We start from the raw sequence: 17527 nt of genomic DNA, 5'->3' as shown, positions 1-17527 counted from the left end.
TTATATTGCCCAACAAGCAAAAAGGAACCTAATTATAACTGAGAATATGGCCAGCAGGGTCAGTGGTCCAGCTGGAAGCCAAGCTCTGTTTGCTTCATGTTAAAGGTCCCTTGAAGTTCCTGTTATGTCAAATGTCAAGCATATTTTGAGTTTTTACTAGTTCACATGAAATCAACAATAAAAATCTTACTGACTTCAGTGAGACCAGAATTTGACTGTAATCCATGACCTGAGAACATTTCCCACAGTAGATAAGGATTCCATTTGATATCAGGTTGCTATCAACTTTTTCTCATTGATGTCGTCTGAAGGAAGGTCTTTTTACCCACAAAAAATAAAGGATAATACTGAATCTAGTACTGTAGAGAGAATAGACTGCACTCTTCTGAATCTTCTCAATAATATTTTCATGCCCAGAAGGGAGGCTGAAGAGCGCATCGCTGTTGTGAAACTTTCCTTCAGTTGCCACTAGAAAGAATGCCTTGGGGTTTTTTCCATGTTCAAAGCATCAGGTTTTGTAAGCTCAATTTAAAACCATGAAAGAATGTATTTCTTTTAGGCTGAGTAAGGCAAAAGATTTCTGTGTTAGGGAGGATTTATAGATACAATGTTACAATGTGGCATTTATTGTAAAGCAGTAAAATGATCAAATGTTTAAGAGGTTTTAGTCACATGATTACTACGTGTCATCATTATGCTGTAATATCCTTCTCCATATCTAAATTTTTGGGGAGTCAAGGTGCGTAAAGAATACTAAAATTTTTGGTAACCTTTCTGTTCTATAGAAATAGCTGGCAGCTGCAATGAGACATAGCAGTCCTTCCCCTGACTTTTTTCTTGAAAGAAGAGATCTATCTTTGGTCCCTTGCCATCTTCTCAAATCCTCATTTTCAGGAACATTTACTTTTAAATTCTTCTTATGCAGAGCACAACAATGCAATTCAACAATAATCTGCACCATCCTTGAAAAGAGGAGGGCTGATGCTCTCCTGCTGGGACAAGATCAGGGATTTGGTCAGGGATCTGGTGAAAGCAAAGACAAAACAAATCCAGCAACCTGCACTGTGGTTAGGTGAAAGCAGCTGTACAGCTACAATCATAGCAGAACTAGTGTTCATTGAAATCTAGGGTGGCACTGGAGCTTTCATAGCATATTCTGACATCTGAGCTGCCACTTGGCCAGAAAAAACCTCTGACTTCAGCAGGAGCCTCAGTGACAGAGTTTGTCTGGATCCCTGGGGTGAACGGCCATCTACCTCAGCCTGGAACCAAATAGTATTATTGTAGAAGGCATTCATGTTTCTACCTGTTATGGATCTCCACTTTTACACATAATGGAAATGTTTGCTAACTTTGAAATGTTTCAGACATTGGTGAATAACACCATTTTATTCTCCTGATCTATTTTCACCCCAAAAGGAAAAGGAAAACAAAACAATAGTCAGATATCTTCAGGGTTTCCCAGGTAAACTTACATTGTGTTTTTCATTGTTATGTAATCACAGTTGAAATTAATATTTTTTTCCTATGGTTACTAAATTCATGCTTTGAACTCCAAGTGTTGGTATGCACTTAAGTCAGAAAAATATCAGAAGTTCAGTGCTTGAAGGCATATCTCCCTTTTTAGGCAGTGCTCAGGTCTTGAACTTTGGAAGAAAAAAAAAAATCTGTTTTTCTAATACTGTTTTGACTACATCTGCAGCTGTCAGGAGATCTATATCCAAAGCCCAAAAGGCATTTTAGGATGAGTAAGATTCAATTTTTAATGTGAAAGAAATAGCTTAGTGTGTTTTGTTAATTCAATTTAACCTCCATACACTTTTGCCTTTTTTCTTACATTTCCAAAAAGAATGCCAGCGCTATCTACAACATCATTTCTGACACAGCATATGACTTGTTAGAGAACTTTGTGTAGAACAATTTTTTTTTTACTTCTTTACTGTCTTATGCCAGAGCTCACTAAAATGATTCAAAAATACCTATTAATTCAACATGTAGTTGAACAAAGAGATATTTAAGAGATGCTTTACTCAATGCTAAATAATTTTTAAAAGTTTAAAAAATTGCTTAATGTTTTGATTCAAGTGTTATTTTCTTCTGGATGCGGCTGAAATCACTGCTTTTGCAAAAATGTATTGTGTGTTGTACACATAACAACATCTTTTTTCTGCATACTACACCTACTCATTTTAGAAGACAACTATAAGCAGCCACTGCTTTGCATTCAAATCATGCTTTTATATATATATATATATATATATTTTTTTTTTTTTTTTTTTTACAAACAGATGTGCTATCAAGGTTCAGCTATCACAAGGGCTAAGTACATGAACATTGTACTTTATCTGAAAAAGACTCCTCCAAGAAGAAAAATTCTCAGCACTGTAATAGTAAAGGACTGAGTTAAATCATTCTGGGATAAAAGTGCTGTTCACAGAGGGTCACTGTTAAACATTTTGCAGTCATTTAATTTTTTCTGATGTCACCCCTCTTTATGTTAAACTAATAAAATGCTTATTTGGTGGTGATACACAATCTCAGTGTAATGTAGCTGCATACAGACCAGATGCTTTGATTGCTAACAGAACTGTGTGAATGTGGCTTGGCTGCAAAGAGACACTGTTGAATAATTGGAGATTCTGATAGTGTTGGATCCGATTGATTCTTTTTAACTAAACCTTTAGTTTCAGGTATAAACCTTAGAAAAAATAAGGGTTTGTCTGTAGTGAATTTTCCCACCAGTAAGATTATTATCTTTCCAGAAATATTTAGACTATTTTATTTCATTTTTTACTTTGATATAATGCCTCTAAGTGCAATATAAACTTACATTCATCTTTTAAAAATATGTGAAACTCTACCACAAGTTGCTTTTTACATTTCAATCATCTTAGCAAAAACCAAAGATTGTTCTAACAGAAATAAAACACAGAACTGAAATGCACATGTAATCTTTATTTCTCAAAAGTCTCAAAGAAATATTTTGTTTGGGTTGTGAGAACTAGAAGTAGAGATATAGTCCACCTTGAGTTACAGCAAAAAATAAAAGGGAATTTTATCACCAGCTAAACAAGAGTCATGGTACTGCTTTTCTTAAATTAATGGATCTCTATTGAATCATAAGACCAAGAGAATAGGAAAGGTTGTTAAGGCCTGGTGGTGCTGAAGGGCTTCAAGAAAAAGTACAATCAAATACATCTTTAAGCTGTGTCTTGTTAAAGAACACTTATTTCCACTAACTCTGTAGTAAAAACAAATTTTCAAACTAATATGTCAGAGCTTTAACCAAACCTCACTGAACTGTGCAGAAATATTCTTTTTTACACTGCTGCTGGTTATGACCGCAGATGTTGGAGCTAGCTTGAGCAGCACTAGTCAGAGAATGACTTTGCCATCTCTATCCTAAACCTGTACCTACTAGGCAGTCCCAGAAATCACAGCCCACTGAATCTAATTCTTTCTCTGTATGATGCTTTTAAGAACAAGTTGAAGGTGTGTAACTGCAATTGTAGTGAAATCTTCAGTTCACACTGGGATGGTTCCTTCCCATATGGCAGGACATTTTCACTCTTGCATCCATAATATGAATGCAATCTTTTTTATTCCTAAAATTATGGCTTCCCTAAAAAAAGATAAATGAGTAAATTGTTCTGCAATGACTGACCTACATCAAGCAATACAAATAAGATCTTTTAACTTCAAAGACCTGAAGTCCTTTATAAATTGCTACGCTAAAGAAATTAGATTTATATGTATCTCATGTTCCTCAGTCTTCTAACTGAATTAGTAATTGAGAACAATCTTCCTATTTCATTCAAATGAAACTATCTTGGGTAACACTGCCCTAGTGTACAGCTGTATTTAGGTTAGGTAGTGGTTGAATATTTTTTCATGGTAACTAAATCCCTACAGCCAGCAGACATTAATGTGGGATTTAAGAAAGATTAAACTTCTAGGATCCTGCCAAAAGCAATAATTAAAGTAACTATGATCTGCTTATATAAACAACTGTCATTTAATTTTAACTGGAACTTTTGCCTTTTAGTAGTGTCAAGCAGAATAATCTTCCAGGGGACTTGACTTTCAAGATGTTCCCTTTACTATATCTACCTTTTATGACAGAAAAGATGTATTGTTAGTACAGAACATAATTTGCATACTCTACTAAGAGTACGAAAAGTATAAACTCCTGAGAATTAATTACCGAGTTAATGATAAATCAAGTTTTGAACCAATAAAATCCTAAATTTGCCATGAATTAAAAGACTTTTGATGTAATGAAAACATTGGAAACATAAGAAGTAAAATGAATATTTGTAGTGACTATGAAAATAGCAAGATGGGGAAGAGCAAGAAGAAGCAGTAAGTGTAACCTGTACATCAACTGTCTGTATCCTGAGCACTCAGGGCACCAAAGTTCTTGCCCTGTAAGAAGTTGTAAGTCATCCAGACATTGTTGCTTATAACCTTCAGTGAAAACTGCTCATTTCTCCAGGATGAAGCCCGGGCAGGACAAATTCCTGGGCAGCAGAAGGTTCAGTCTGTTCTAGGAGAGGAGAATAGGATAGTGGACTCCTGGGAAGTACTCACTTCTCCCTCCACTCCGCTCCCTGGGTCTCCCAACCATGCCACACATGTAGAAACAAAACCTGGGGCTTCCCCAAGCCAGCCCTGAGAGTGCCATGGGCAGCTGGGGACACAGTCCCCAACTCCCCTCAGAATACAGGCACGGCAACGAGGTCCCGAAACTCAGAGCGTGTCCACACATCAGGGAGTCCTCAGCTACTACACATGGCAGTAGGCATGGCTCAAATCTCTTTCTGGCTTCTCTAGAGACCTGTACTGTGGGGCTACTGATGGTGGGCCCCCTGTGCTTCTTTTTCTCCAGTTTGGAGTCCCAAACCCTGTCTGTATCTTCCTGAAGGTTGCAATGAACCCTTATCCAAGTGTTCCATGGCCAGGGCTCCTAGTTTTATGAACTTATTGGGTACTAATAGGAATTCTAGGATGTGGCACATGACCTGTTACTTTTAATATGTGTTTCATTTATGTCTCTACGCTTTATTGCATTATTTTGGCAGAAAAAGAAGGAAAAATTTGTGTCAGTTTGCTGAAAATCCATTCTTAGCCACTGGCAAACCCAGCACTTATTTTTAATTCTCCTCCAAGTCCTGTTTGAAGGACAATGGTTTTAGCTCTATTTTCCTATCCTTTAAGTAAATTAAAAACATTGTATTAAAAACAATGCCAGCAATGTTTTCCCTAATGGACAGATAGGCCTACAGAGTTTATTTGTGTAATTAGAGGCAGACTGGTCTTTAAAAGCTAACAATTTCCAGTGAGTCTGAGAGTCTCTCATTGAATTAAGACAAAGAAGTAGATACATTTCATGCCCTCTTTGCTGAGGACCTGCCCTTAAAATCCAGTGCCAAGTTTCTAGGTAAGCCTAATACAGTCTTTGAAGTCCCTCCAATTCTCAGGATGCACATTATCCCAAGCCACTTTAATATTGATTGATTAATTCAAATTCTGGCTGCTGAAAATCACTAGAATAGAAAGGTGTACAGGAAGATCTACCAGTGGAACGGTGTAAGAAATTTAAAATGAAAGCAATCACCAACTACCTTTACACAGATCATATTTTAGTATCTTGCCAGTAAAATGAGCAACATTTTAGACATCCATATCACAAATGCTTTTGCAGCCTTGGAGAGATTTACAAATGCAAAACATGTTTTTTATTTATCTTTTTATGGAGTTGATTGCCCAATTGCCCTTTTTCTTTTACAATCAATTATCCATAGAATAATGGCTGATAGTTGACCCCAGATATAATGGTCATGAGTATTGTCTGTCCTCCTGAAACCCAATCTGACACAAATATGTCGCCCTGTCAGAAATGGAGACTTGAAGGCTGATCTCTCAACAGAGAGGATATGAGGACAGGGCTCTACTTGGAGTTTTGTTGATTCTGGCAGGCAGTGACCACACCTGTCTGTCACCAGTTCTCACAGCTCTACAAGTATACAGAATTGGGCAGAGCAGATAAGTTTATTTGAGAAGTGTAGGCATTTCTGTGGGTTAGGATGACAGCTCTGCAGTGTTGATGTAGTGTAGCAGTGATGGTGCATGTTTCCTTTCAGTTCTCCTCTGTGCCTAGAGCTTCTGACTCTGCTATTCCCACTCCTATTTGCTCTTCAAAAGTTTTATATCACTAAACTCAATGTTTAATCTTTATTTTCCATGTATTCCATTCCAGACAGCTTAGCACAGTTAGCTTGGGCTATGTCTTACTCAAATCAATTTTCTAAAAATAAGGCAGATATGGAAAAAGGGTCATCAAATCCAGGATGTAGTTAACCAGGACCAATACACAAATGATTTGTGACAGCCAGAACTCTGAGAAGTTTTCTGAAGAAAAGGAAGGGTAGGGAATTCACTATCAACTATTAAGTTCTTTCTACCATAGTTCTTTATTTTTTTTACTGGCATAGAAGAAAGAGGATTATAAACAAGGAAGAATTTTCTGGGTTACAGACAGAGCTGTTACTGTAACAGAGAATTTTGTTGTTCCCTGGAGCATGTTTAGAATGTCTTAGGACAAAGGAGAAACAGTGCATTTCTATATCTCATTGCCCCATCTTCTTTTGAAAATATTGAAAAAAAATTAAATCTGCAGACACTGATTGCCTCTTAGGACTACCTTTGCAGATTTAAAGACAACTGAAGGCCCACCCTCCTTGCAAACAAGAGCAGATACTTTCAGAAATATGCTTTTGGTAAGGGGATTGCAACACACAGTAGAGTTCATTTAGGCTCCACTAGATAGCAAATCTTGGCTAAAGCATGGATAATTTCTTCAGTGCCCAGAAGTTCTGGGGCAATCAAGGCACATGGCTGTGGTTGTACTGCTCCTGTAACACAGGCACAGAGTAGTTCTGCCACTGTGATCTCATCAAATAACTTCTTAAAGAGTTGTGCTGTGCAGCTAGAGGCCGAGTGCAAGGAGCAGTTCTTGCTGACAAGTGGAAATGACCACAGTTCTATTCAGGATCTTACTTAGCAAAACTGCAAAAAATCCACAATCATGTTGTTGAGGTGTTGTGCATCAGGCATTGGGTACTGGTGATCATGCCACTGTAGGAATGATAAAGGAACTTATATAGACCAGCAAAACATCACACCTGCAGGATATAACAAATACTCTGGGATCAAGAAGAATCATCAAGCCTGTGGTCTGCTCATCTGAGAATTTTGTTGCCAACTTCCCAGCTGACTGACTGCAGGAGAAGACCGACAAAATTCCACCATTTCAGCCCCAGAAGATGAACATTTATTTATATATTGCCTGAATCTGAAGGTGTTACATTCCCAAAAGACATCATATTTTGATTTATGAAAATACCATGTATAAAGACAAGAGTTTAGCCAGATAGAAGTGCTGCTAGTCTGCACAGTTCTCACCTTCCCTTGCAGGGATCACACAGGTTAGCATCTGCAATAATTTCTCACAAAATGACCAAGTCAAGCAGTACTGTGAACTAAAATTATCAGAGGATTCAAAACACAGGCAAAGCCCAGTGAGTGAGCCAAAGGAGGGGCAGGTTAAAATTGTGGAAAGCAGCAGAGAGATGTATTTCCATTTCATGGTGAAGAGTCTTTATATCAGGAACATGTGGTACTTCTTTTTCCAGGAGATTTTCTAACAGTGGAAACTGTCAGCCTGGTTTAGTGTAAGCTTCTCTTTGCTTGAGGTAACTCATACTAACTTCTTGCAGAATATGTGGATCACATTGTGGCATGATGGATCTCTCTCTACAGCATGCTTTAGCCATACAATCCTTGAAGTGCATGTAGACTATTACCAGTAAAAGACAATGTGGAGGTCACCTGGCTTGTCTACTTTGAGTTACACCTTAATAAAGCTGACTTGAACCAGCCAGTCCATCTCATCAGCAACCTCTTCTGTTTTGTCAATTTCTGAAAGAGAACACAAAGTGCTGGAATGGTCCATGGGGAAAAAAGAAAAAAAATCAAAAACAAAACAAAACCAAAACCAAAACCAAAAACAAAAACAAAAAACCAAACCCACATAACATTAGGATATTTGATTTTAAAAAGAAATAAATTAAGCCCCATGCTCCAGTTCTGAGCCTTTCATGATTTTTGAGTTTCAGTATTAAAAAATAGAGTTTTACATTGTGTTAGTTAGTAATGGAAAATAAAAATCATTCTATTAAGGTGTCAAATAAGCTTTTTTGATACGTCACTTTAAAAAGTTATTTTTTCACTTTCAGATTACCCAGCTTATGTTTATTTTAAAGTAAACTTCATTTTCATTCAAACCAGTACATTTTCCCAGCCTTTTTATTTTCTTCAATTTAAGCAGCAGCTCTCCTTAAGCCATATTATACTTGCAGAAGGCAAATGAGAATGTGTGTATATGTAAATCCTACACAAAGACTGAAAAGTTTACCTCCAGGTGCCCTTCAGTCTTTCATGTAATCACCATATTCTGGGTAGACATGTCTAGAGGAACTGACATCATCTAAACTTGAAATAAAATAATTACAGTAATTTACTCACTTAAGAAGTATACCTTATTTATAAGCATCATTTGGAACTTGATAAAATTATGGAAAGTGAATGAATGCTAACCCCACTCACTTTCTTATGATCAATGTATAAAAAGAAATTCTGCTAAGAGAAGACACAGAGGACTTATTGAGTGACAGAGAGCCTTTGTTGGCCACTACAGGCTGTAGCTGACTATATGATGGCACCATGAGGGAAACCAAAGTCTTTCTAAAGTAAAATTGCAAGTTATTTTGAAACCTGGAGCCATGTCATACTTGCATTTGACAGAAGTTAATCAGTCCTGGATATGTAAATATGACCCAATTTATTTTAATGTCAAAGTACAGTAATACATTTATATGCTCAATGTAAGCAGTATATTTTTGGATAAGGATCTTTGCTTTTGCAGCAATTTCAGGGCACTTTTTAATAATTTGTAAGAATATTTCTAATGCTAGCTATGTCTGGCACCATGGTACTGCCAGGTCTCATATTTCAAGTATTGCATGGTTGCCAAACACATGTGCAATCTAAGGATGCCAGCAATGGATAAAAGGTTAATTTCTTTCTTCACATTCATGGGATTTCTTTCTCCTCCACCTAATCCCCAGGATCCAAACATTATCATCTTTAATTTTGGGGGTTTTATATGTTTGCATTCAGTTGGAATATGTAATACTTTCTTTTAAATGTTCAACCTATTTTCACTAATGTAATAAAGTCCATTCTTTGTGCATAGGGAATGCACAGTTTACACAAGCTAAACCAGAAGTTTGCATAAATGTCATGAAAATTTATTCCTGTTCTGCAAATATGTAATGTGAGCACTGTTTATATGGTACTTAAGGTGCTCTGAAAAGTAACCCAGTCATCATATTTGAACCAATGTGGAGAGAGAAGAAAGTGCTAACAGAGCACGTGCAGAAAGATTTTCATCAGGAGCAATTTGTTTAGCAAAACAAGTAGCAGCAAAATACTCAGAGAGCCAAGCCCAGGGTTCCTTTCCTTGTCTTAATTGGGGGATCTAATATAGGGGTCAAGAGTGTCTTGAGCTTTCTTAAATGTGTGACAACTCCCACAAAAAGAAGTTTGAATGAAAACAGGCCACCAAATATTGGCTGCACCAACTTGGAAGTTTCCCAAGATTTGAGCTTGAAGGAATATTCCAGTTTGGGCTCTGAAAAAAGAGAAGTAGTGGGAAAAAAATTAAGGAAATTTCAACAACTCTAAGATCAGTGTCCTGGACTGGAACTAACATTTAATGAAGAGGTAAAGTACAATTATGAGGTATAGAAGAGAAAATTGTGCCATTTGAAACAAAAAACTCAGGGATATACTAGCTGTTAAATGAAGATGAAGAGTTCTACATCTGTGCTGGACTTGAAACAAAGCAGGGTTTATAGGAATTTGTTTAAAACCCCATGTTTAACTGCTGATCCACAGCTTACCCAACAGCATGGATGCTTAATGAACAGATAGCTATGTTGGGAAAAAAAAATATGAACATATTTAAATAATTTGCTAAAAAAAAAAATTATAAAAGAGATGTAGAGACAGGTGAAGGGCCAAATTTTGTTCTTAGTTACAACTATATAATTTCAAATTCACGTACTTGCATGTCAGCTGAGAGCAGATGCAGAGAGAAAGACAGACTTGGGCAGAATTTGATCAGTCCACCTTAGCAGATTTCTAAATTAGATTTCTAAAATCTTAGATTTAGATTTCTAAAATCTGGTTTTGTATTTCTTTTGCTGAGCAAGATCCACCTGCACATTCAATGCATTATGGCTCAAAAATTAATGTTACTGATTAATTTTAGCTTCATTAAATTCTAGCTTTAATGCTGAATAATTCTGGATCAAATGGAGAAGGATTAAAGGATCTCTAGATCACAGTGGGTCAATTGCTGCTGTGATCTGTACTAGCAGAAATAAAATTATTTCTCCAACATGCACAATGCACATATTGTTACAAACTATGGGTCAAGTAAGCAACATGTTGGCCCTTTATTAAGAGACACTTTCAATCTCAAGAGACACCAGTAGAATATTTCAATACCTAGTTAGAGGAAAAACTATGAGGATTTTACCCTGATATAATTTTATCAAGTATATTTTGGGCAAGTGCTTCCCATTATCTTTGATAAAGTTTACAATATTCCCATCTTTAATATCACTGAGAGTTCAACAATGATGATTTTCCAGTATAAGAAAGGAGACCCCCATGAGGATGATATAAAGGCTCATCCATGTGCCCTGGTCCTTAAATGAAAAGCATTCACTTAGTTAAAGAACTTCATGTATTACAGCAAAATGATTGATCACTTGACCAGCAAGGCTGTTGTGTTTGCTTTCCCCTACAGGATTCTATATCCATAGTGTTTAAGAATGTTCACATCAAAATTAATTTTGCAAGGAGTTATATATCTTCATTATATGTAGGGGAAATTAAGTTTATCCTTGGAAGCATCAAGTTCTAAGTTGCTAAAAAATGCTGACATATTTTACAACCTAGATTATTACTTCTTCATGTAAATCAAAAATTAAATTTCTGCACTTCATGCTTATCTTTATTCTTAACAAAAGAGGAATATATTCTAAGAGTACAAGGTAGCTGCGGAAGGGACTGTTCTCTTTTCTTAGTTTTAAATGATTTTGTCCTGAGCTAGATGTTTAAAAAAAAAATCTATCAAAGAGAAAACACATGGAAGGATATACCTTCAATAAATTTATATCATGCCTGATTGTTCGTTATTGTCTCCTTTCCTCATATTATGACCAGGCTAGCAGTCCTTCAGTAGGAAACAAAATTACTTATATATTAGAAAAGGATGCTGGAAATTCAAAGCTCTGAGTTCAGTTTTCAGTGGATTAGAATTCCTGTGGCAGGTTCAAAAATAATTAAGGAGGGAAAAAAACCCACTAAATGTATACCTAAATTTATGACCCAAATCCAGGTCAGACATATATTTTTGGTATGCAGATCTGGCATACCATACTGAAATTCTTTCTTTTTCAACCTCTCCTGGAGACACCGCATGTTCCTACATGATCTGGATTAGAAAGCTTTTTATAGAGAATAAGTAATTCAGTTTTGCATACCACAATACAGGACAATGACCACCAGATCTTTGAATCTGAGGCTTTTCGTTTCATATCCCCATGAGTAATGTGATTTGCTATTGATCACAACGAGAAAGAGCACACTGAGCTGCAAAAGCCTGGGATCTGGGTTCTTATGGTCATTCTCCTATTCTAATGTATTATTCATTAATATTGCCATGAGCTAGTTTTAAAGATAAAATAGCAGTACTTAACGGGCTTGTAGAAATACTTCAACTTGCAGATATTAATTAATTTATCTTCCTATTATCCAGAAAAGTCCCTTAGAGAGACCATTCTTTCAGACTCTTTCACGAGACTGCTTACCACAGGATAAATACCTCAGTAACAGAGAATAAACACCCAAAAGCATCCACAGTATTAGCAAGTTGCCAGTAAAAGACAGAAACAATTATACAGGGGGTTATGATTCAGACTCCATTGTAACAATGTCTCCTTTATCATTTCAACATAGATCATAGTCCCACGCCAAGACAAATTGCCAAAAACTATCAGAAAAATATCCAAGCAGGCATTAGGAGCAACAGCATCAAAGTATGTTCACAGGGTATGTAATGCTCACTCACACCCATTTACTGTGTCATTATGGGACTCGGTGACTTTTTTAGGACATTTCAAGTCCTCCTGACTGGGCTGAGATTATTTGCTGTAGTTTAGTATCTTGTAGTTCTGCCCAGTTATGTTTGTTTTAGGAATAAAAAAAGCAGTTGCTCCAATGGATGTCTGTGTGATATAAGCAGTTCTGTTTCTTCATGTACTTACCAAGATTGTGAGTATGAATTTGACATTTTTGGCCATTGTGACAACGTCGGATCAGCGATGTGCTCAAAAGCCACAATCTCTCAACAGTGTAGGACTTTGGCAGTGAATAGCTGCAGACAAAATGCAAGTGCAATCATGTGAAAAATTAAGAGCTCTTTCAGCAGGGTACATGTCTTCAGAAGAAGGAATTACTCATTTCTGCATCTTTTTCAGCTCCCAAGCAGATTTTCTTGCAGAACTCACTGTATCTCTACCATTAAGAAGATATGTGTGCTATTTACTGTAATTACTCGTGAGGTTTCCTCCTTATCTGCCTTCTCCACTGAATCTAATTAGTCAGTAATAATTTCTGAATAATAACTGCTTACTAATATAATAAGAAATACCAGGGATGGAATTTTCAAAGGAGAGTGAGGAAGTCAACTCCCATTGAGGGTTGTGTTTTTAAAGGAAAGAGTTCACACGCAATTGCTTTTACAGAGTATTACTCACTAATTATCAGCAAACTACATAGCAGATCCCACAATTAATGAAATTGGCTGGTAGCTGAAACACGATTTTCATCAGAGTAATAGTTTATTAGTCTTTAAAGAGAAAATTACTTCCTTTTTTTTTTGTTTTTCATTAACAGACTCAGACGATTGGAAGAAAAAAAAAATCTATTTTTAACTGCAATTGTAATTGGTATTTTGCTCTACTCAAAACTTCATTTTAGCAGGGGAATTGTTAGACTCACCCTGGTTAATTCCTTCCATAGGGTGTTAAAGTAGGCTTTCCAAAGGTTAAACACCGATGCAAAGGACAGAGTCCTCAGTTTCACAGATGTGATGGGATCAGACATCAAAGCTCATTCACATCCTCCTAGTAGTCCTAGATGCCCAAACACATCAAGGCTTCAAGTCCTTAAGCATAGACATAGGGCATCATTTTAGGCATCCCTGAGTGTCTAATACATCAGCCCAGGGCTTACAATATGACAAAGGACAACCTGGAAGACCTTCTAGCCTACAGGAAAAAATGGGATCTACTGAATATTTTCAGATGGCATCAGGCATCCACTAATCTCATCTGAAAAATAGCAAGAGAAAATAGCTTCCCATTTTAGTGAACGTGAGAAGATAGACTTTGCTCAGGACCCTGAAACCTCAAGTCAGAAAACAAAAATTGTTTTCTGGCCATTCTACTTTTGGTTTAAACACTCCTCCATAAGTTCAAAATATCTGTGTAAGTTTCATTGGAGTAATCAAATTATTCAACTGAAATTCTCCTCAATTCCTCTTATGTTTGATCTAAAATGGCTTACAAGAACTCAAAGATCTTTAAGCCAATGTATTTCTGATTTCAGCTGAAGTAAAATCTGTACCACTTTTAATAATATTCTGCTCCTCATAGGCTTCAGATAGGATATGGAATGGAAATGGAAAACGGCCATGTCACCTCCTTGTTCATCTCAGCCATGCCATTTAATCTGGTAAGAATGTATCTCCATGTCTTTTCAAACACTGGTGTTTTCAAAGATGATCTTTTCTGTGTTTCCATAAATTTAAGATAGACACTCTAATTACTACATATATCTTCAGTCTACTAATATAGAGCTGTTCATAAGAAAATAACTGACTACAGCTGTGGTTAAACAAGTGTGGAAAATTTGCCTCAATTCTCACTTCTCCAGGATTCCCTTCAGAATAACTCAAATGTTGGGAGCAGGGCCCCCAACTAAGATTTTTTTTAAAGTACCCTAAGTTTTTGCAAGGAGTTAGCAATTATACAAATAGTAGGAGAAACCCTTTTTTTCTTTTTTTTTTTTTTTTTAATCCAAGCAGCAAAAAAATTGAAAGTGTGGTAGTGGGTACTTTGCAGAAGGTTCTATCAAAAAGTCATACCTCCCTCTGAAGAGACAGGCATTTGCAAGAAATATCTCTTATGAATTTTCTGTGCCCAAATTGTGGACTGCTAACTGAAACTGTTGATCCTTTTGCCAACAACAAAGTCCTTGGACATAGATAATTGCTGTATTGCATGATCTACAATCATGCTTACACACCTACACACCTTTGTATGAGCAATGCTTTTAGGACATGACTTAAAAATACTTCCATGACAACGGGACTTCCCCATTTGTTTAGTGTCTCATTGTTGTCTCCGTCATTTGAAGTTTCCCAAGACGCCTGGCCTGAAAGGGACTTTATTCCAGAGGGAAGAGTGGGAAAAAGTTAATGATGAATAACTACATTGTTTAGAATCTGACATTCCCAAACAAATAAAGTCTTCAGGAAAAGAAGTAGCAAATATTCAAGTTTTCAGTGTCTTTACAACATCACTGAAGTGATATGTAATATCGAAACAAATTGCTTTCAGTAAATTGGCAATGGCACCCAGTGAAACTTATATAACTGTCTGGGTTCAGAAGAATACTTGTTTGAATGCCAGTGCTTTCCCAGATTGTGTCAGACACTCCTTTCATAACTGTAAAAAAAAAAAAAACAAAAACAAAAACCACAGAGTCTTTCCCATCAACTGAAAATAAGCTGATATTCTTAATCTTTTCATTAATGCTAAGTAACAGGGAGCTACAGAGAAGAGTAGCTGAACTTAGTGTTATCTGTTGAAAGAGTCTGCTGTTCCAGTTCCAGAGCTTAACAAGATCACAAAGTAGAATCTGAAACAAGGAGGAGTCCAGCATGTCAAGAGTCATCTATGGTACAATTAATTTCATGCAATCCTTTCAACAGCTATGCTGCTAAAGACAGGCCAGCCATGTTGCATTTTAAAAGGGCTATTTTTGTAGAACAATGTTGCCCAAAGCGTTTCCTGTTCTTATCACTCCTACAGCAATGTCTGGAGCTCATTACCAGTAGCTCTTACTTTGAATAGTCAATTTTTTGCAAAAGATGCTCATTCATGTTTTCTCCCTTTCCCCACCAATTTGCCTTTAGAATTATCTGACAATATATCACTGTAGCACTGATTCACTTAGGAAACAGAGACTTATTCACATCTCAAGAAAAATTGTTGAACAAAAGGCAAATTCTTAGACCACCCACCCAGCAAAATCTGCGCCTTGTATATCTTTAAAAATTCAAAATCTTGAAAGAATTCATTTGCATTTTATTATTCAATGTTTGTCAAGTAAGTAATTAAGTAATCATGTTGACAAGTCAGACTATTCATGCTTTTTATTTCTCTTTTGTTGAAAAGTATATACTAAGAACATTTGGTAACAATTTTGTGTGTATTTGTTCTATGCTGATAGTCCTTATGTGATGGTTGCTATGAGCTTATGGAATTTTCTTGCTCAAATATAGTATCAAAAGAATAAAACATTACAAGTGTAACACATTTTGGAAGATTCAAGGTTAAAACTAAATTAAATTTATAGAAAATGTCTTAAATGTGTAGATGAGGGTGAACTAATGAAAGGGACTCTATAATGTGATGGGAGAAGTGAGTTTATAAACCAAGATGTTTCTTTCAGGACAAAATTCTTAGAGCCCTTTTGATGGGACATGATAAACGGAAATCCTGAAGTGGAAAACCTGGAGCAAAATGGGAAAAAAAAAATGTTTCTCTCAGAAACTGAAGTTCAGCAAGCAGTGGAAGCACATGCTTGTCTATAGGCACAAAACAAATCCTTTAGAGAGAAATTGTGCCTTCACTGAAATTACATTTAATATTTCTCAGAGATTCACCAAGGCTTAAAATTCTGCTCTTGTCCATTAACTTCAGATACTTTCATAAACTGCACCCATGTCTCAGGCAGCAGACTGTGACAGCTAAATTCTTCAAGGACAAATTTCACAGAGGAGTTTTGGAGGTTGGTGGGAATTACATGCCTGCTTCCTTACTCCTCCGGCGACAATGTTAGACACAGGGAAATTATATTCACACAGATTTTATGAGGTATATCATTTTCATGACAAAACCAAGGGAGAGGTTTAGTTTTCTTAGTTACTTTATCAAAATTAACAGCCATGGGAGAACAAGTTTCTGTGTATTTGCTTTACAGATTTCTAGTTCATTCAGTGACCCTGGTAGCTTCACCTCCACTATCTGGTCACAACACATCCACCCCATGCCAGCATTTGGAGGAGCAATTGCACCACACCCTGTGCCACACCATTGCAGCAAACTAAAATAGGAGGAAGCAAATCACTTTTTTTTTTTTTTTCTTTTGGCAGTGGCATTTTCTGATGATTTAATAAGATTAAACTAAATGGAGTGCAAAGGCTTCTAGGGACAAGCAGAAAGGTCTTGACCAAGGTAGAGTGGCACCACAGCAACCATCATTGTCTTGGTTATGTAATTCTGTAATTCAAGCCCGGAGTTAATGACTTAGATGCTTAAAAAAAAAAAAAAAAAAAAAAAAAAGAATGCAGCATGTAATTCAAGTCTGATATGTGGAAAATTAATCTAAAATTTTGTATTTATTATCAGGGGAAAAATTGCAAAAGTAAACACAGTGTAAAAATTAGGACTTGCAGGACCTCAGTGTCATAAAGATTTTCACACAGGCTTACATACTTTTTTTGTATTGTAAGTAAAACTCCCGGGAGTGTATTGCATGATAAGAGAAATCCTGCCTTAAAAGCCTGATATACCACATGTGAGTTAGGAGGATATATTTCTAAGTGATGATCAAAGAATGGGCAAAAATAGCATATTATCTAATTTTGCGGATTTAAATTTTACAGTGAAAGACTTTTAAAACATTGCCAATAATTAAATACAAAGGAAAAGCTCATAAATGAATGGAAGTCACGTATGCATGAAGTGTACAGTGTTCAGAAGTGAGTGGTCTCATATGTATCAGTTACTGCAGGTTTAAGAACACAGTAATTGCTTCCTAAAATAATTTAGCTATAAGCATGTTTTTTCAGCAATGAGCAAGCTGTTACTGGAAGTAAGCATAAATGTACCGCTATTTGTATGCATTATAAAATCTGGAGAAGTTCTACGTTCGGGAATTCCCCAACACTGGCTCTGCAGTCTGAAGCTCTGAGTCAGATTTTAACTTCTTTTGTATTCATTCAGCACCTGATTAAACTGAGTAAACTTAACAGAAAAAC

At 36.4% G+C, this 17527-nt stretch overlaps 1 protein-coding gene and 1 long non-coding RNA gene across 9 annotated transcripts in view; one reads left to right on the top strand and one right to left on the bottom strand.

Moving 5' to 3' along the window:
* The window catches only part of AGR3 (anterior gradient 3, protein disulphide isomerase family member), a 158766-nt gene that overhangs the window by 38927 nt on the left and 102312 nt on the right, over positions 1-17527 (top strand). For 5 of the 6 annotated variants that reach the window (XM_072925569.1, XM_072925573.1, XM_072925570.1 and 2 more), the window contains one exon: positions 13854-13932. The exons of the other annotated variant lie outside the window; for it this stretch is intronic. The gene's annotated coding sequence lies outside the window, so the exon portion shown is untranslated. The remainder of the gene's footprint in view (positions 1-13853; positions 13933-17527) is intronic. 6 annotated transcript variants of the gene reach the window in all.
* LOC115493678 (uncharacterized) overlaps positions 6450-17527 on the bottom strand; it is a 92983-nt gene continuing 81905 nt past the window's right edge. For all 3 annotated transcript variants that reach the window (XR_003958540.4, XR_012054537.1, XR_012054536.1), the window contains 2 exons: positions 12462-12571; positions 6450-7980 (listed from right to left, as the gene is read on the bottom strand). This is a non-coding gene — a long non-coding RNA (uncharacterized lncRNA). The remainder of the gene's footprint in view (positions 7981-12461; positions 12572-17527) is intronic.

This window comes from Taeniopygia guttata, chromosome 2 (assembly GCF_048771995.1).
Source record: "Taeniopygia guttata chromosome 2, bTaeGut7.mat, whole genome shotgun sequence".
Taxonomy (NCBI): Eukaryota; Metazoa; Chordata; class Aves; order Passeriformes; family Estrildidae; genus Taeniopygia; species Taeniopygia guttata.
This window is presented reverse-complemented; position numbering and strand designations above follow the sequence as displayed.